At 37.7% G+C, this 21,367-nt stretch overlaps 1 pseudogene; it reads right to left on the reverse strand.

The window, feature by feature from the left end:
- Window positions 1-2,425: 2,425 nt before the first annotated feature.
- LOC113896391 lies at window positions 2,426-3,428 on the reverse strand (annotated as a pseudogene).
- Between the last annotated feature and the right edge of the window lie 17,939 nt (window positions 3,429-21,367).

Consider the following 21,367-nt stretch of genomic DNA (forward strand, 5'->3'; position numbering starts at 1 on the left):
ATCTCTGACTTGAAGGTCATACTAAGTCAATTCCTTGTAGCTTAGATGGTAAAGAATCTGCCTGCAATGTGGGATCCCTGGGTTTGATCCCTGGGTTGGGGAGATCCTCTGGAGAAGGGAAAGGCTACCCACTCAAGTATTCTGGCCTGATAGTCCATGGGAGTGCAAAGAATCAGACAAGACTGAGTGACTTTCATTTCACTCACGCTTCTGTGTAGACTATAAGGGCAGATATGTATTTGATAATCAGTTTTGCCAGCAACTTTGGTAGCCAATGTGGATGAGAGAACAAAATCCTCATTAGGAGAATAAACTCAATGGACTGTTATAGAACACATAATTATATAAAGGTCTAGACCATCAAGAACACCAGTTCAGGAATGATATAAAAAGGGATGATGGACATAGAAGTGAAAAACTGTACTCTCTGGTTTTTCCTCTTCTATAATATTATAAATGTGGCCTAGCTTCCAAATTAATTTTTCCAATGGATGATTCTTTTAGTAAAACAAGTTACAGAGTAAACTAGGGTGATATTTGTCATTTGAGAAGAAATGTTTCTTAATAAAGGACAGAAACAGTATGGACCTAAAAGAAGCAGAAGATATTAAGAAGAGGTGGCAAGAATACACAGAAGAACTATACAAAAAAAAAAAAAAAACAAAACCTAATGACCCAGATAACCATGATGATGTGATCACTCACCTAGAGCCAGACATCCTGGAATGTGAAGTCAAATGGGCCTTAACAAAGCTAATGGAGGTGATGGAATTCCACGTGAGCTATTTCAAATCCTAAAAGATGATGCTGTGAAAGTGCTGCACTCAATATGCCAGCAAATTTGGAAAACTCAACAGTGGCCATGGGACTGGAAAAGGTCAGTTTTCACTCAAGTCCCAAAGAAAGGCAATGCCAAAGAATGCTCAAACCACACAATTGTGCTAGCAAAGTAATACTCAAATCACATGCTAGAAAAGTAATACTCAAAATTCTCCAAGCCAGGCTTCAACAGTATGTGAACTGTGAACTTCCAGATGTTCAAGCTGGATTGAGAAAAGCCAGAGGAGCCAGAGATCAAATTGCCAACATCTGCTGGATCACTGAAAAAGCAAGAGAGTTCCAGAAAAATATTTCCTTCTGCTTTATCGAATATACCAGAGCCTTTGACTGTGTGGATCACAACAAACTGTGGAAACTTCTGAAAGAGAAGGGAATATCAGATGACCTTACCTGCCTCCTGAGAAATTTGTATTCAAGTCAGGAAGCAACAGTTAGAACTGGACATGGAACAACAGACTGGTTCCAAATTGGGAAAGTAGTACATCATGGCTTTATATTTTCACCTGCTTATTTAACTTTTATGCAAAGTACATCATGCAAAATGCCAGCTGGATGAAGCACAAGCTAGAATCACAATTGCTGGGAGAAATAGCAATAACCTCAGATATGCAGATGACACCACCCTTATGGCAGAAAGTGAAGAGAAGCTAAAGAGCCTCTTGATTAAAGCGAAAGAAGAGAGTGAAAAATCTTGCTTAAAACTCAACATTCAAAAAACTAAGATCATGACGTCCGGTCCCATCACTTCACGGCAAATAGATGGGGAAACAATGAAAATAGAGACTTTATTTTTGGGGGCTCCAAAATCACTGCAGATGGTGAGTTCAGCCATGAAGTAAAAAGATGCTTGCTCCTTGGAAGAAAAGGTATGACCAATCCAGACAGCATATTAAAAAGCTGAGACATTACTTTGCTGACAAATGCTTGTCTAGTCAGAGCTGTGGTTTTCTACTAGCTATGTATGGATGTGAGAGTTGGACCATAAGGAAAGCTGAACACTGAAGAATTGACGCTTTTGGATTCTGGTGCTGGAGAAGACTCTTGAGGGTCACTTGGACTGCAAGGAGATCAACTCAGTCAATCCTAAAGGAAATCAGTCCTGAATACTCATTGGAAAGACTGATGCTGAAGCTGAAATTCCAATTCTTTGACCAGCTGATGCAAAGAACTGACTCATTGGAAAAGACTGCACTGGGAAAGACTGAAGGCAGGAGGAGAAGGGGCAAAAGAGAATGAGATGGTTGGATGGCATCACCGACTCAATGTACATGAATTTGAGCAAAGTCTGGTAGTTGGTGATGGCCAGGGAAGCCTGGTGTGCTGCAGTCCATGGGGTTTCAAAGGATTGAACTGAACTGATTCTTAGTAAATTAAGGCAGTTCCTTGCAATACATAGGATTTTTCAACTTTTTCATATCAAAATTTGAGGAAAAAAGTAAGGAAACAGGAAGAAAAAAAAGAGAAGAAAGCCATTGCATATCCTCATTAATAATGAGGTAATTCCATTGTACCAGATAGTTGAAAAAATAAAAATTCAGGAAATAAATAAAAGAGCAACTTTCACTTCCACAGTCTGATTAAAGAATCACAACAACTGACCCTGAGGCGTTGAGCCTTGCAATGATGGGCATTTCTCCAGACCTAGAATTATTTGTCTTTTTGGACTCACCATCACAAAGAGTCTTTTCAGAGCCCCTTTTATGTCTTTATTTCTCAGACTGTAGATGAAGGGATTCAGCATGGGTGTGACCACAGTGTACATCACCACGGCTGTTGCACTTGAGTGTGAGCTGTGGGTAGCAGCAGAGCTAAAGTCACTCTTAGGCTTGTAGAAAAAAATAAGGAGACAACTGAGAGGTGAGATGCACAGGTGGAAAATGCTTTATACTTTTCTTGAGTTGATGTGATTCTACGTATGGAGGAAACAATCTTTGAGTAAGAGTAAAGGATACCAGTCAGGGCACCACTATCTAGCAGGACAGTTGTAAAATAAATCACCATGTAATTAAGAAAGTTGTCAGAACAGGCAAGTTGGGTCATCTGACTAAGGTCACAAAAAAGTGGGGGATTTCCACATTAGTGCAAAAGGAAAGCTGCAACATCATTAAACTTTGTAACAAGGAATTCAGAGTACACATGATCCAAGACACCAAAACCAGTAGTCCACAGATCCGGGGATTCATGATGATTGTGTAGTGCAGCGGGTGACAGATGGCCACAAAGCAGTCATAGGCCATCACTGTCAGGAGGAAGATGTCCAACACTGCAGAGAGTAGGAAAAAATAAATTTGTTTGATGCAACTTTCATAGGTTATAACTTTGCTCTAGGTCTGGATGTTCCACAACATCTTTGGGACAGTGGTAGAGATGAAACAGATGTCTACAAAGGACAGGTTGGAGAGGAAGAAATACATGGGGGTGTGGAGGTGAGAGTCTGAGCTGATAGCCAGGATGATGAGCAGGTTTCCAAAGACAGTGATCAGGTACATGGAGAGGAAAAGTCCAAATATGAGGGGCTGTAGCTCTGGCTCCTCTGAGAATCCCAGGAGAATAAATTCTGAAATTTTTGTATCATTGCCTGCTTCCATGTGTTTGAAGTAACCACTAGGAAAGAAAAAAATGATATTACAAATATTCACACAAACTTGAATGGAATATATAATTAAAATTGGCCTTATGCTTGGCCATCAAGAAACTAATTTCAATATTCTGTGTGCAGATCTGATTTAGTGTTTTCCCTCTGCAACCTGTGACTTGAAATTTTTGTTCCAATCAACTTTACCCCCCAAGAAGTTATGTATTCTACACCTTCAATGAAAAATTCTTCATGATTTCAGGAATGTAAATTGAGGTCTGACCATGATTCATTAATAGTTACTATCTAGGCAATTTCTTCAAAGGTCCTGAAGAGCAAAAGTACCTACAGTTCAATGATGGATAAAAATATGTAAGCCATTAATACCATTATACAATACTTACAGATGGCAACAAGTGGTATAAAGAAATCTAGAGCAGCTATAAAGGAGACAGTGAATAGTGCATTCACTTTGTCATGGGTATTTAGGCAAGACCTGAAAACAAGGTGACATTTGAGCCGTGATTTCATGTAAGAGGAGAGAAATGAAAGGCTGTGTGTGGAAGTGTGTGCCTGGCAGAAGGAATGTCCAGAACTCACATAAATAAATTCAAAAATGAAAGAGGAGATTTTACAACTGATACTAGAGAAATGTAAGGATATGAGAGACTTTTATGAGCAATCATATGTCAAGTTGGATAATCTAGAAAAAATGGAAAAATGTCTAGAAAAATACAACCTCCCAAGATTAAATCATTATAAAACAGAAACTGTGAAGAAACAAATCACTAGTAAGGAGGTTGAATCAATAATAAATAACCTCCCAACAAACAGATGTCTAGGATGAGATACCTTCACTGGTGAATTCTACCACACTTTCAAAAAGGAATTAATATCAATCTTCAGAAAGTATTTGCAAACTAGAAGGAGCAGAGACTGTTCCAAACTCATTTTATAAAGGCAGCATTACCCTTATACCAAAATCAGACAAGGACTCTACAAGCAAAGAAAATTAAAGACCAATATTCCCAGTGCAAACATTCTCAACAAAACATTAGCAAAACTAAATAATGCATAAAAAGGATCATGTATCCTGATCAAGTGAATTTATTTCAGGCATGCAAGAATGGTTCAATGTCGTGATCAATCAATGTGATATAATACATTAACAAAATGAAGGAAAAAACTTGTATAATCTTTTCAACAGATGCAGAAAAACCTCTTGACAAAATCCAACATATCTTTATGATTAAAAGCTCTCAACAAATTGGATAAAGCAGGAACAGAGCTCAAAATAATAAAGGCCATGTATCACAAGCACAGAGCTAACATTGTATTCAATGAAGAAAAGCTTTACCTCTTTGAACAGGAGCAAGACAAAAGTCAGCTGTTTATTTTCCAGTTTCATTTAAAAAATACTTGATATACACCACTGTGTAAGTTCTTGGAATATAGCATGAAGGCTTAATTTGCATATATTTTGAAATGATTATCACAGTGGGTTAAGCTAACATCCATCTTCTTATATAGATACAAAAAAATAAACTAAGAAATAAAAAAGAAAATAAAAAAAGTCTCACCTCAGGAATGAACCGGGGTCTCCTGCACTGGCAGGCAGATTCTTTACCATCTGAGCCATGAGGTAAGCCCCTCCTAGTGATTAGAATTCTTATATTTACTCTCTTAACAATTTTCCTATATATTGTACAGCAATGTTAGTTAGGTTGTTGTTTAGTTGCTAAGTCGTGTCCAACTCTTTTGTGACCCCATGGACAATAGCCCACCAAAATCCTCTGTCCATGGGATTTACCAGGCAAGAATACTGGAGTGGGTTGCCATTTCCTCCTCCAGGGTATCTTCCTGACCCAGGGAGAAAACTCACGTCTCCAACATTGGCAGGTGGATTCTTTACCACTGACCCATCAGCGAAGTCCAACATTAGCTATACTTATCATTTTTTACATTGCATCTACATCTGGTAATTATATCTGGAAGTTTTTGTATCTTGGTAACTTTTTTCTATTTTCTTAAGCCTCAATACTCTGCTTCTGATAGACACAAGTCTGATTTTTCTATGAGTTTTCTGTTGTTTTTGTTTATTTAAAGTTCAACATATAAGTGAGATCATATAGTATTTGATTTTTTTTTGTTTGTTTTACATCTTTCAGTTAGTATAATGCCTCCATATTTCATTCATGCTGCCATAAGCCAGAGGATTTCCTCTGTGTGTCATTTTTTTATGGCTAAGTGTTATTTCATTGTGTACATTCACCATAACCTCTTTATCCACTCATCCATCCATTGAACCTTAGGTCATTTCCATATCTTGGCTTTTGTGAACAATGCTGCTATGAATATCAGTTGCAAATCGGTTGCATTCTCTACATTAATCATGAACTATCAAAAATAGAAATTAGGAAATAGCACATTTTCCAACTGCATCAAAAAGAATAATATACCTAGGAATAATCAAGCAGGTGTAAGACCTGTGCACTGAAAAGTATAAGACATTGGTGAAAGAAATTGAGGACACAAATATATGGAAAGATACACCCTACTCATAACTAAGAGAATTAATATTATTTTTAAATTAATTAATGTATTTTAATTGGAGGCTAATTACTTTACAATATTGTGGTGGTTTTTGCCATACATTGACATAAATCAGCCATGGGTGTACATGTGTCCCCCATCCTGAACCCCTTTCCCACCTCCCTCCCCATCCCATCCCTCAAGGTTGTCCCAGTGCACCGGCTTTGAGTGCCCTGTTTCATGTACCAAACTTGGACTGATGATCTATTTCACATATGGTAATATACATGTTTCAATGCTATTCTCTCAATTCGTCCCATGCTCACCTTCTCCCACGAGAATTACTGTCGTTAAGATGCCCATACTACCCAAAGAAATCTATAGATTCAATACAATTTCCATCAATGAATAAATGAAAAAATAAGCTATGTCTTTTTAATTTAGCCATAAAAAGTAATGAAATATTGCTATTTGTGATAGCATGGATAGACTTTGACTGTTTTATGTTAAATGGATTAAGAAAAATACTAATACTATATAATCTCATGTGTGGATTCTGAGGTGTCCCAAGGACAAAAGAACAGAAGAAAAACAAGGAGGGCCTTGGAATGCAGGAACAGGAAAAAACAGACTCTTATTGTCCCTTCCTCCCCCATGTTGTAACTATTAAAGAATTTCAGGTGCTCCTGAGCAGTATAACCTGTCTCCCCTCCTACCCATAGGGAGATGGCGTTTGCCTTACTCTTCCCCCACCTCATCCAACCAGCAAATGACCCATAAGACCCCTATCCTGCTCATTGTACCCTTGGTATAAAAATGGACTAAGTACCCCTGTTCAACGTTGGTTCTCCCTTGAGCTGGCCCACTGTTCTAACAGCATCTCCCACTCTAATAAACTTTATTCTCCTCTCATTGTGCCTCATGTCTGGAAATTCTTTTCCAACCTGCACACAAACCATGACAGTTTCTAAAATAACAAAAAAAAACCTAACCCTAACAAAAAATGAGCTCATAGAAAAGAGAAAAATTGGTGGTTTCCAGAGAAAGATGAGTAAAATGGGTAAAAGAAGTAAAAATATGCAAACTTCCAGTTATATAAATTGTCATTGGGATGTAATGACTCCATAGTTTATTTAGTTGCATTTTGAGATTTTTATCTTTAATTAATTTTTATTGGAGTATATTTCCCTTACAATGTTGTGTTAGTTTCTAATGTACTTCAAAGTGAAGCAATTGTATTTATACATATATATTTTTCTTTTTTAGATTTCCTTCCCATTTCTGTCACCACAGAGCACTCAAAACTAATAAGTTATCACTTCACACCTGTCAGAATGAACATTATCCAAAAATCTACAAACAATAAATGCTGGAGGGGATGTGAAGAAAAGGGAAATTTCTTGCACTGTTGGTGGGAATGTAAGTTGATACAGACACTATGAGAACAGTAAGGAAGCTCCTTAAAAAATAAAAAATAGAACTACCATATGACCCAGCAAGGGGCTTCCTCAGTGGCTTAGCAGTAAACAATCTGCCTGCAATGCAGGAGATGAATGAGATGCTCATTGGATTCCTGGGTTGGGAAGATCCCCTGGAGGAGCGCATGGCAACCCACTCCAGTATTCTTGCCTGGAGAATCCCATGGACCGAGGAGACTTGCAGGTTACAGTCCATAGTGTCACAAAGAGTTGGACAAGACTGAAGCAACTGAATATGCACGCATGCAATACCCAGCAATCCCACTACTGGGGATATATCCAGAGAAAGCCATAATTCAAAAGACACATACACCTCAATTTTTATTGTAGAATATCTAAAATAGTCAAGTCATGGAAGTCATCTAAATGTCCATCAACAGAAGAATGTATGAAGAAAATGTGGTACCTATAATTAAGAACATTGGTGAGTTTCAAATTCATATCTTGCTTTTTTTTGAACTCTCTGGGATTTCCTGGAATATTTCTAATCTATTGTTGGGTGAATCCATAGAAGTGGAACCCACAAATTCAGAGAGCCAAATGAACTAATGTAAGAGGGTAGGATATGCCAGAAAAATGTTTCCCATATTCTAAGATTGAGACTCATTAGGGCTTCCCTGGTGGCTCAGATGGTAAAGCATCTGCCTGCAATGAGGGAGACCCGCGTTCGATTCCTGGGTCGGGAAGATCCCCTGGAGAAGGAAATGGCAATCTACTCCAGCACTCTTGCCTGGAAAATCCCATGGACGGAGGAGCCTGATAGGCTACAGTCCATGGAGTCGCAAAGAGTCAGACACGACTGAGCAACTTCACTTCACTATTGTTGCAGACACACACTTAACATACACTCAAATACTTGGGGAGTATCATTCATAATCCCTGAAAAATTGCTCCATGGTTCTCTTTGTCCTGTTCTGTGTGTATGTGTATATGTTCACTTTTTAAAGTTTTTGTGAGCAAGCATGCAGGATCACAAAATAAAGGAATGGATTTGATACATAGCCAAAAACATCTAGAATCCAATGCATTAAAGGCAAGAAAAGTTTAAGAAGAGATGTTCTAATAATGAGGGGAAAGCAACATAAATGAAGAGCCCAACAGAGGAGCCAGGTTTCAGATAGAACAGGCAACAGTGTGGGTGCTGACGTCACCTCAGTCTCGAGGGACCAAAGACTGACTGGACCTTTATTGCTCCACTTGCTTCACCATGGAATCCATCTCATGACACTGGTCTTACTGAGATTTTTATACCTATCTTTGTTTATTTGACAGCACTTTAAAAAAAAAATCATGCAGCTGTGGATGTGCTGGCCCTTCTTTCATTTTTTCTTTGTGGTATTCCTTTCTGTGTTTTTTTTTTTTTTTTTTTTTTTTTTTTAGCTTTGGCTTTGGTCATTTTTGATACATCCGATGGGCATGCTCTAGACCTGGTTCTGTTCCTAGGCTTAACATGCAGAGGCTTCTCTACACCATACTCCATAAAATACTGCATAGGCTATAAAGTTTGTCTTTTAACATGATTTATCTCTGAGGACAGTATGTCATATCCATGCATTTATATTATGTAATAGGCCTTTCCCATTATGATTTAAGGTCCAAAGAAACAGAGACTTCATATTTTGTTCACTTTTGTGTTTACAAAATAAATGCATTTATATAGAAAATAATTAAAAAAAGAGAATTCACAAAATAAAAAATATGGTAAGGAAAATAAAGCCATGTGAAAACTAGTGGATTCAAACAATTGTATAAAATGGCATTTAATAAAAATCTAAGACTGATTATGAATTAAGACATATAAAGTAAAAACTTAATCACACCCACATGGGTCTCTTAATTAAAGATTATATACGAAATATAAAGATACATTTTTGAAAAGTAGAAAAAGAAACTATATTAAGTTAAACTTTCTATCAATAAAAACATAAACAGATTCCAATATGCTTATTAAAAAGAGCAGTAGCCAGTTGAATGCCAAAAATGTCTTCCACAAGAGGGGAGAAGATGATTACTATTCTTAAAAACAAATCTAACTACAAAAGGCAAAAAAGCTACCATTAAGGAAGTACAGATGTGAAATAAGAACACAATGCACATAAAAGTCTGCTATTATTATCAGGGATGCAGAAAATTTTTCTCCATATAAAATGTAATTATATGTAAGAGTGTGACACGATTAACTAATAGAACTGATCATACAAAATGTGTACATTTTCACACACTTTCCAGATAGATCTAAATTTATATTTAAAATAATTTATGTCAAACAATAAACTTAATGGGAAAAATCACTTTTTTCTGAAAACATGAAAAAAATATTCAAAAACTTGCAAAGGTGGGTGCTCAGTTGTGTCTGACTCTTTGTCCGCTTATGGATTATAACCCTCCAGGATCCTCTAGTCTATGAGATTTTCCAGGCAAGAATACTGTAATGGTTTGCCATTTCCTGCTCCAGAGGATCTTCCCAAGACAAGGATCAAAACTAAGTCTCCTGAATCTCCTGCATTGGCAGGCAGATTCTTTACCACTGAGCCATTTAGACCCTTATACATAAACTGTGTTAATAATTTTTACAATCAATTTGCAATAGAGAATGTAAACCTGTCACTTGCTCAGTTATATCCGACTCTTTGCCCACCATGGACTGTAGCCCCCCAAGCTTCTCTGTCCATGGAATTCTCCAGACAAGAATACTGGAGTAGTTTGACACCCTTCTCCAGGGATCTTCCTGACCCAGGGATTGAACCCAAGTTTTCCACATTGCAGTCAGATTCTTTACTGTCTGAGCCACCTGGGAAGACCCTGGTCCTGGGAAAGATTGAGGGAAGGAGGAGAAAAGACGACAGAGGATGAGACAGTTTTATAGCATCACCAACTGAATGGACTTGAGTTTGAGCAAACTCTGGGAGATAGTGAAGGACAGGGACCTGACATGCTGTAGTTAATGGGTCGCAAAGAGCTGGACATGACTTAGCAACCGAACAAAACTGCTGTTGGAAGGTAATGTCTACCTCCTTTGACCTGGACTTTCTTAATGAATGCAGAATATGCTCAAATATACTGCAACTTAGAAATTTAAAAAATATTCTTTATTTCCTGCATAGTCCTCCACATGTAATACTGTACTTTCCTACTCCTCTGAAGAGCAAATCTCACGTATGTTTTAACTTTATTGGAACCATATTTTTATCTCACTTATTTTACAATGTCATCATATTGAACCTCCATTCCTATCACTTCCTTGTCAGCTTGCACTGCAGATTCAAACAGACACATTCATATTAACATAGTACATAAATCAATTATACTTCACTAGTTAATCAAGAATACAAACTCAGTGAGCTCTCATTTCTGGGCTAGACTGATTAGGTTCTCAGATGATTTAAGATAAAAGTTCTCAGGTTCCATTTTCTCTGAATCTTTCCTGGAGCATCTGCTGGGTTCTCAGACTTACCTAGATGGGGTCTCAGAGAGGGAGTTTTCTGGTTGAAATCTGCATTACTCTGAATTGTTGATGGTGGTAACTGAAGCTCTGTCACCAGACAAGACAGCAGAGAGTAGTGGTAAAACATTGGCTCCTGATCCAGACTTATGATTCCAAAACACCTGTCATGTCCTGTCCAGCTTAGGGATACAAACACTAAGGGACTTCAGCAGGGAAGCTATTAATAACTCTCTATACTTGCTCATTAGGCACATTTCCTTCCCATTATTCCAATCGCTAAGCACATGATTTCCCTCTGGGCATCTGGAGTAAACACAAAGGCAATTTCTCCTAATGGCTCTTTGTTCCCTAGAGATCAGGTTAGAAGTCAAGTGAATCCAGTCTTTTATTATACTTGTCCTCAATCTTTCCTGATTTTTAGAGATCTAACCTCAATCACATTATCCCAACCTGGAATTAATATTTTCTTCAAAGTCTGACATGAAGGAACTTGTCAGGACTAGGTACATTTGATCCCTAAAAGGTTGCTTTATAGTCAGCACACAGCCTTGTTGTCCTCAGAAAATTGTTATTCCTCTATTCAGCAAAGGGGAGAACTGAAATGCAATTTGGGGCACCACAATCTCTGGCTTCTTAAAACACTTGTCCAAGAATTAGGGATTTCAAATTTCATCACAAGCTAAGAGCTGATACTTAGCCCCTCACTATAAAATATTTTGTTAATTGTAGATGTTATGTGTAGATATTTCAATACTATTCACCTGAGGTTGGCATCTCTTAGGCATTGTCCAAATTACCTTTTAGAAAACTTTATATTATGAGGTAGTATTACTATGAGCACCATTCCACATGGCAGAAATATGTTTAAAGGAATTTAATGATATGCCTAAAGGTTCAAACTGAGTATAGAAAAGACCTTAATCAGAATTCTGCCAGGATGCATCCAGCTATCAAACTGTAGACTGATCAGCCCAAGATCATTTTGCCCCTGGGAATATTTGTCAATGTCTGAAGGAATGCTGCTAAACACCTGCAATTATCAATACAAATAATTGTCCTGTTTCAACTGTCATCATAAGAAGATGAGAAAAACCTCTTCTAGACCATCATTTCCCCAACTTCAGTGTGCATAGGTATCACCTATGGTTGTAGTTGTTCTGATCAGGTTCTGATTCATTAGGTCCTGAAGGGCCCAGATATTCAGATTGTGGACCACTCTGAGTAGCCAGGCTGTGGGCCTATGCAACTCAGGTGTAGGTAGTTTTAGCTATTCTGAATGACAATTCATGTTTGCATGTTATTTTGAATGCATATTGTATTCACTCATTCCAGAGGCTTTTATAACTTCATTGTCCAACAAGCCAGGCATACCACAACAAAGATAATGACAGGTTGATTCCACCAATGAATATAGATGCAAAAATGCTCAACAAAATATTAACAAACCAAATTCAGCAATATGTTAAAAGAGTCACACACCAAGAACAATTGAGATTTACCCCAGGGATGCAAGGATGGTTAAATACCAATAGACTGAACAGTGTGGTACTTCTAATTAACATATGAAGAATAAAATTTGTAGTATCATCTGAATAGATACAAAAAAACATTTTGACAAAATTCAATATGTATTTATAATAAAAACTCTCAACAAAGTGGGTATAAAGGAAAATACCTCAACATAAAAAAGGCCATTTATGACCAAACAATAGCCAATATTATGCTCACTGGTGAAAAATTAACAATATTTCTCCTAAAATCAGGAACAAGGCAAAGATACCCACTTTTGACAATTTTATTCAACATAATATTAGAAGTCCTAGGCAGAGCAATCAAATAAGAAAGAGATATGAAAATAATCCAACTGGAAAGGATGAACTGTTACTGTTTGCAACAGACATGATGCTATATATGTGTACATGTTCAGTCACTAAGTCGTGTCTGACTCTTTTGCAACCTCATGTAGCAAACTAGGCTGCTCACTAGGCTGCTCTATCCATGGGATTTCCCAGGTATGAAAGTGGGTTTCCATTTCCTTCTCCTTAGGATCTTCCTGACCCAGGGATGAAACTCATGTCTCCTGCATTGGCAGGCAGATTCTTTACCACTGAGCCACCACGGAAGCCTGATGCTGTATATAGAAAATCCTAAAGACACCACCAGTAATAACACATGTTTTCAGTAAAGTTGCATAGTACAAAATTAATATACAGAAATCTGTTAAGTTTCTATTTGTCAATAATGAACTATAAGAAAGATGGGAAAATGTAATTTACTGTCACATCAAAGAATAAATAACTGAAGAGTAATTTAATAAAGGGGCAAAAAACTTGAACTTTGAAAATTGAAAACTTTCATGAAAGAAACTGAAGATGACACAAAAAGCAGAAAGATATACAATGAAATAATTAATATTGTTAAAATGACCATACCACCCAAAGCAATCTCCAGACTCAATGGAATCCCTATCAAAATAACAAAGGCACTTTCTTTTTTACAGAACTAGGAAAAATAATTCTAAAAGTCATATGGATAAAAACAATAGACTGAAAATGGCCAAAGCAATTTTGAGAAAGGATAAGCTGGAGTTGCCACAGTCTCTAATATCAACATATATTACAAAGCTACAGTAAACAAAACAGTATGGTACTGGTTCAGAACCAGACAATTTCAGAAGATATGTAGCTGCACATTTTGTGTGTCTGTGGATTGAGGTCAGTGTCTGATCTTCCTATGCTGCCAACTTGAACCACCTTCTAACATTTGATATTGATCCAATGAGATTCATTCATTTTACACTTCTGATATCCAGAACCGTAACAGCACATATTTGTTTATTGTAACCAATAGTTTGGGGATATTTTACAACAGGAACAGAAACCTAATATAGATGTTCATTCAATAAAATTTGTTGGCAAAAATTGAGTTTAACATTCTCAACTCATTCATTAGTTACTTTAATAAGAGCATTTTATGTTGAAAACCCACATTAAGTAGAAAAAACCTTTTAAATCAGTATGACGTTATTTCATACCATTAGCTGATACAATTATCTATGCATTACATAACTGTAAAAGTTGCCTGACTATGATGCCTTGTAACATTAAGGCAGGAAATGTAATCCAGTATGAAGATAGAGGTCACCCATTGTATTTAAAATTTTTGTGTCTATATTTCTATATTCTTTTATTTTATATTAATTAAAATATGCATTCATTTTGATTCTATTCTCTCTACTTCTCTCTTTAGTTTCCTTTAAAAAGAAAAGATGGAATCCTAATCCTATCAATGTATGTACACATGTGTATTGTTTGTTGTTGTTTTAGTCACTAGATCATGTACAACTCTTTGGCTACCCCATGGACTGTAGCTAGCAGGCTCCTCTGTCCATTGGATTTCCCAGATGAAAATATTGGGTTAGGTTGTCATTTCCTTCTCCAGGGTATCTTCTTACCGAGGGACTGAAGTATGGACTCCTGTACTGGCAGGCAGATTTTTTTCACTGAGCCACCAGGGAAGCCCTTACATTTATGTATAGGATTGTGCTTATCTGAAAGAAAACTGTAGCCAAACATGCACACATAGAAACAGAACATCTGCACTTGAGTGTTTTCTTTAGACTAAAAAATGAATATAGAAATTCATGAATTTCTATATTAATTTTGTTTATTTCTCAAATCATCTATATGAAGTTACATTTAGTATCCCCCATTGCCTTCAGAAATAAGGAGACAAGAAGTTCAGAGAGCATAATTTGTTTGCAACTACATAACAAAGCATTTAAAACTAGTATCACTGTCAAATTATACATACACATAAACATGCAGTATATTCTCTTATACAGAAAACTGAGCACCAAAGAATTGCTTCAAATTTTGGTGCTGGAGATGACTCTTGAGAGTCCCTTGGACTGCAAAGAGATCAAACTAGTCAATTCTAAAGGAAATCAACCCTGAATATTCATTGGAAGAAACTGATGGTGAAGCTGAAGTTCCAATATTTTGGTCACCTGACGTGAAGAGCCAACTCACTGGAAAAGAGCCAGATGCTGGGAAAGATCAAAGATAAAAGGAGTAGAGGACAGCAGAGCATGTGATTGTTAAATATCATCACCAACTCAAAGGATATGAATTCAAGCAAACTCTGGGAGATAGTGAAGGACAGAAGAGACTGGTGTGCTGTAGTCCATGGGGTTTCAAAGAGTCAGACACAGCTTAGCCACTGAACAACAACAACAAATGTTCTCTTAATTTTTGTAGAGACCTTGTAATTCATCAAGTTGCTCACTTTAAATACTCAGTTTATTGAATGCAACTGTACTCCACTAATTTAATTAAATATTAAAAAATCTAAAGGTGCATCAGTAAGATTTGAATCTAGAACAAAGGCAGCAGTTTCTCACTTAAAAAGGGTGGAAGATATATCTTCTAACTGGGAAAGAAGCCAAGTCTCAGTTATGGATGTAGAATGGGTGTTATTAAATTTAAGTAATTCAAGTGATAAACATTTTTATCTGTAAATAAAAGCTTAACCTAGATATAGAAATGCAGTAAACTGATAATAAATTGATTCAAGAGAGAAGATCAATACAGTCCTACTCAACATCATGGATGAGCCTGACAAATACAATGTAGAGATTGAGATCTTACTTATACACTCATGTGGTGCATAAAAAAATCAGTACAACTCTACATTATGTGATTTCTTTTGGTTAAAAGAAATGTACTATTAAATATCCCTTTGCTATAGAATGACTTGTTAGGCATCAATAGCTAACTGACACAATAATGAAAATGAATAGAACTGAGGGCAATTTTAATAATATGTAGTTTTTATTTTTGGCATATATTCTGATATTTGAGAAGAACATTCATGATCATTCTGTTATGCAAATATATTTCAGATCAGTGTAGTAACAAGTGACTACCTTGAGGTTCTCTTCTAGGTAACTAGGAAAGGTAGATAGACATGCATGTTTGTGGAGAAAAACTGGTGACCTGGGCTAGATATCAATGTCTGGGCAGGATATCAAGCTCTTTTGTGTGGATCATCCTCTGATCACAAAGAATGGACTGATTTCTGAACATAAAGGAGATCAGAAATGGATGAACTGACACTGTTCAATCGCTATCCCTTTTCATGTTTATTACAAATATTAGGAAAGGGGAGTTAGTTTTAGAACAATAAGAAGAGTCATATAAGTAGGTAGCATTAGAAGTTTTCAAGGAGAAAGAGGATAATAATTTATTAATAAAATACGGTATCCTATCCCCCACTTCAATGAATAAACCCCTTCACTTGTAGGCACCTATCTTCCATGCTTTAATTAATAGATGTGTGGCATGAAAAATAAACATTTTGCATCATAATGAAATGTGTGATTTAACATTTTTTCCTCACATTTATGGTCATCTGTGACACAAAGATAGTATCAGGTAAATTTATTCCAGTTTGTCTTTCCATGTAGATTTCACTGGGAGGTATATATATATGTGTGTCTAAAAATCAAAAACATTTTTTTTTTCCAGCAGCTACCTTCCCCAGTGGCTTGGATAGTAAATAATCCTCCAGGAGTGGAGGAAACCCTGGTTCAGTCCCTGAGTTGAGAAGATCCCCTGGAGAAAGGAATGACTACCCACTCTAGTATTCTTGTTGGGAGAATCCCATGGACAGAGGAGCCTGGCAGGCTACAGTCCATGGAGTCACAAAGAGTCAGACATGACTGACTGACTGAGCACACTTGTGATCACCAAGGTGAATAATTGAATGAAACTAGAAGTGCAGTTATGAGACACTAGCAAGTTTGCAGTTTAAATATCTGGCATTAAGGTTTCAACTACAATTTAAGAGCCAGTAATTCAGCTTTGGATTGCTGAGGCATCCTTTTAAAAGATAATACATTAAATAAACATATTGCCAGCTGTATGACAGCATCTACTAGACAAGCACCCAGAAGACCCAAGCCTATAAGGTATCCCTTTAGAAAACCCTGAGTAAATAGATAAATGAACTCAAGAGTGCCTGCTTTTCCTTGGTTATGCCCTCATTCCGCCTTAGGTATTCATCATTAAATAATGAACTAGCAGAATCCTAGCCACTTTGCCCTCAGAACTCAAGAAAGCACAGCCCCCAGCTGGATCTTTCTCTCTCTCCATCTGTCTCTCTACATAATACTTAAGTACATCGATCTTGGTCATGCTGTGTACCTTCCAGGATTTGTTATTACTGTAATTTTTTTCAGTTCGCCAATAGATATTGCTGAGGTTTTGTTCAGTCACTGAGTCCAACTCTTTGCAACCCCGTGAACTGCAGCACACCAGGCTCCCCTGTCTTTCACTATCTCCCAGAGTTTGCTCAAACTCATGTCTATGGAGTCAGTGATGCCATCCAACCATCTCATCCTCTGTCTCCCCCTTCTCCTCTTGTGCTTGGGCTTAGTTTCTCAGTTGTGTTCCTTTCCCAGCATTATAGTCTTTTCCAATGATTTGGCTCTTCACATCAGGTGACCAAAGGGTTGGAGCTTCACTATCAGTCCTTCCAGTGAATATTCAGGGTTGATTTCCTTTAGGAGTGATTGGTTTGATCACCTTGCAGTCCAAGGGAGTCTCAAGGGTCTTCTCCAGTCAGTCAGTTCAGTCACTCAGTCGTGTCTGACTGTTTGAGACCCCACGAACCACCTCATGCCAGGCCTCCCTGTCCATCACCAACTCTCGGAGTTCACCTAAACTCACGTCCATTCAGTTGGTGATGCCATCCAACCATCTCATCCTCTGTTGTCCCCTTCTCCTCCTGTCCTCAATCTTTGCCAGCATCAGGGTCTTTTCAAATGAGTCAGCTCTTCACATGAGTTGGCCAAAGTATTGGAGTTTCAGCTTCATCAGTTCTTCCAATGAACGCCCAGGACTGATCTCTTTTAGGAGGGACTGGTTGGATCTCCTTGCAGTCCAAGGGACTCTCGGGAGTCTTCTCCAACACCACGGTTCAAAAGCATTTATTCTTCTGGGCTTAGCTTTCTTTATACTCCAACTCCCACATCCATACATGACTACTGGAAAAACCATAGCCTTGACTAGATGGACCTTTGTTGACAAAGTAATGTCTCTGATTTTTAATATGATGTCTAGGTTGGTTATAACTTTCCTTCCAAGGAGTAAGTGTCTTTTAATTTCATGGCTGTAATCACTATCTGCAGTGATTTGGGAGCCCCCAAAAATAAAGACAGCCACTGTTTCCACTGTTTCCCCACCTATTTCTGATGAAGTGATGGGACCGGATGCCATGGTCTTCGTTTTCTGAATGTTGAGCTTTAGGCCAACTTTTTCACTCTATTCTTTAACTTTCATCAAGAGTCTCTTTAGTTCTTCTTCACTTTCTGTCATAAGGGTGGTGTCATCTGCATATCTGAGGTTATTGATATTTCTCCTAGCAATCTTGATTCCAGCTTGTGCTTCTTCCAGCCCAGCGTTTCTCATGATGTACTCTGCATAGAAGTTAAATAAGCAGGTGACAATATACAGTCTTGACATACTCCTTTTCCTATTTGGAACCAGTCTGTTGTTCCATGTCTGGTTCTAACTGTTGCTTCCTGACCTGCATACAGGTTTCTCTGGTATGCCCATCTCTTTCAGAATTTTCCAGTTTTCTCCAGTACCACAGTTCAAAAGGATCAGTTCTTCGGCACTCATATTGCTGAGGGTCATACTACAATCGTAATAAATACCACAAGGGTCTATCCAACCACATTATAGACTTGGGAGGAAAATGGCTGTGTAGTCTTGCAGTACATAATGCAGGCCAGTTAAGTGCCTCAAACATAGTTAGCCAAGAGCATATCTACTAAGAGGCTGAAACTTAAATGGACAAGTTAATGTCTATACTATGATGAATAGAAGATATGGTAGCAATGACAAAAATGATGGTCTGAAGTCAAATCTGTAGCTTCATGCCTTCCTCTACAATGAAATTATACAAATGGCCTTAATTGCCAGGCAAGTTTGTTTGTTTTCTGCATGAGGAAAACAAGATTATTCTTTCAGGGAAATTATTTGACATATATATGTCATCTGAGAAGAAGTAAGTTTTAGGAAATCTGTTTCCCCAGGTAAGATATTAAATTTTCAAATAGTTTTAATCCAGTCATGGAAAAATTTTGGGAATATCTAAATGTGTTATTTCTATGGACATAGGGCAAGACTATGTATGTAAGGGAGGGGCAAATTGTGTAGAGGACTTGAATACAAACAAAGGGAAATTCCAGAAAGTAAGCAGAAACAGCAAGTTGTATTTCAACAATCTGATTAAAAAAAAATAGCAATTTATGGCTCTGAGTCTTAGAGCCCTTAAATCATGGGTATTTCATCAGCCCCAGGACAACTGGCTTTTATAAAACTGCCATCTCATTGATTCTTCTCAGAACCCTCTTTATATCTTTGTTCCTCAGACTATAGATGAAGGATATGGATGTGACCAAAGTGTTCATCACTGAGGCCGTTGCACTTGAGTGTGAGTTGTGACTAGCTGCTGAGACAAGGTACACTCCTAGGCATGTACAATAAAATAAGGAGACAACTGAGAGGTGAGATGCACAGGTGGAAAATGCTTTATATTTCCCCTGAGCTGATGAGATTCCTCTTATGGAGGAAACTATCTTAGAATTGGAAGGACTGATGCTAAAGCTGAAACTCCAATACTTTGGCCACCTCATGCGAAGAGTTTACTCCATTGGAAAAGACTCTGATGCTTGGAGGGATTGGGGGCAGGAGGAGAAGGGGATGACAGAGGATGAGATGGCTGGATGGCATCACCGACTTGATGGACATGAGTTTGAGTGAACTCCAGGGGTTGGTGATGGACAAGGGAGGCCTGGCATGCTGCGATTCATAGGGTCACAAAGGGTTGGACATGACTGAGTGACTGAACTGACTGATCTTAGAATTTTAATAAAGAATCCCAATGACAGAACCACCACCCAACATCACAGCTGCAAAATACATCACCAAAACATTAAGAAATGTGTCTGAACAGGCAAATTGAACCACATGATTAATTTCACAGAAAAAGTGGTAGATTTCCAAGTCTATACAGAAGGACAGCCACAACACCATTAAACTTTGTAACAAGGAATTCAGGACACTCATCATCTAGGACATCAGCACCAGCAGTTCAAAGAGCCATGGATTCATGATGACTGTGTAGTGCACAGGATGGCAGATGCCCACAAAAGCCATCACTTAGGTCATCACAACAAGGAGAAAATTGTCCAGTCCAACAAAGAGTAGGAAAAAGTTTATCTGGATGATGCAGCCTTCTTAGGTTATAATTTTGTCCTTTGTCTGTATATTATTCAGCATCTTTGGAATGGAGGTGGAGGTGAAACAGATGTCTACAAAGGACAGGTTGGAGAGGAAGAAGTACATGGGTATGTGGAGGTGGGGGTCTGAGCTGACAGCCCGGATGATGAGAGCAGTTTTCCCAACACAGTGATTAGGTACATGTGGAGAAAAAGCCCAAATATGAGAGGTTGCAGCTCTGGTTTCTTTTATAATCCCAGGAGAAGAAATTCTGCTATTTGCATATCATTCCCTGGTTTCATGTGGTGAGTGTGACAAAATAGTACAGTTTTCTCAAAAATTGGCATTGCAAACACAGCTGAAATTCTACAATTTATATTTTGCACTCAAAAACTCAGTATCCCTAGTTTTCAATGAAATTTCCATGTCAAGGGATCATCCATGCCATCTCTGAATAGGACTTCCAGTATCTGTTTCCCATACCAGTTCAGTGATAATCCAGAGTGCAGCATATCACATCAGGGTATTTTGGTATTCTTTGTTCAGCTGTGTGTGTGTGCACACACACATGTGTGTATGTTGGCATGTGCAAACATGTATTGCTTGCTTTGTTGTGCACACATGCTGGATCACAGGTAAAAGGTATGTTTTGCTATGGGACACAGTCCAAAAATCTTTCTAATGAGTTGCTTAATTGCAAGAATAGTTTTCACAAAAGACCAGTATCTGCTGAGGGAAAAGAAATGTGAACTGAGTTCAGCAGAACAGGCAGGTTACAGAGAGAACAGGCAGCAAGATGTTCAGACGCAAGAGACCACATCTTCTTTCTCCATTAAAATGTGAGCCCGGATGGGCGGGGACCCCATCTGCTTTATTCACTCTGTGGTTTCATCAATATGGGCCTTAATATAAAAATAAATTTTTAGAAAATGGAATTTATAAATAAAAATACTAGCATGAGGGATAAAACCAGGTTAAATACACCTGATTGAAAACAAGTCGGTTAAACAAAACTGAATGAAATAGCAAGATGAATATCTGAAGGGAAAATATAAAATAACAATAGTCACATTAACACAGGCTTTAAATATAAATTTAATATAAAAAAGTAACAAAGAATATGAAATGTAATTGTAAAATTGTGTGAGAAGCAGTAACTAACATTTTAATTTTAACCTAAATAAACATATATAGGCTTAACTTGACT

The sequence above is a fragment of the Bos indicus x Bos taurus genome, chromosome 7, assembly GCF_003369695.1.
Source record: "Bos indicus x Bos taurus breed Angus x Brahman F1 hybrid chromosome 7, Bos_hybrid_MaternalHap_v2.0, whole genome shotgun sequence".
Taxonomy (NCBI): domain Eukaryota; kingdom Metazoa; phylum Chordata; class Mammalia; order Artiodactyla; family Bovidae; genus Bos; species Bos indicus x Bos taurus.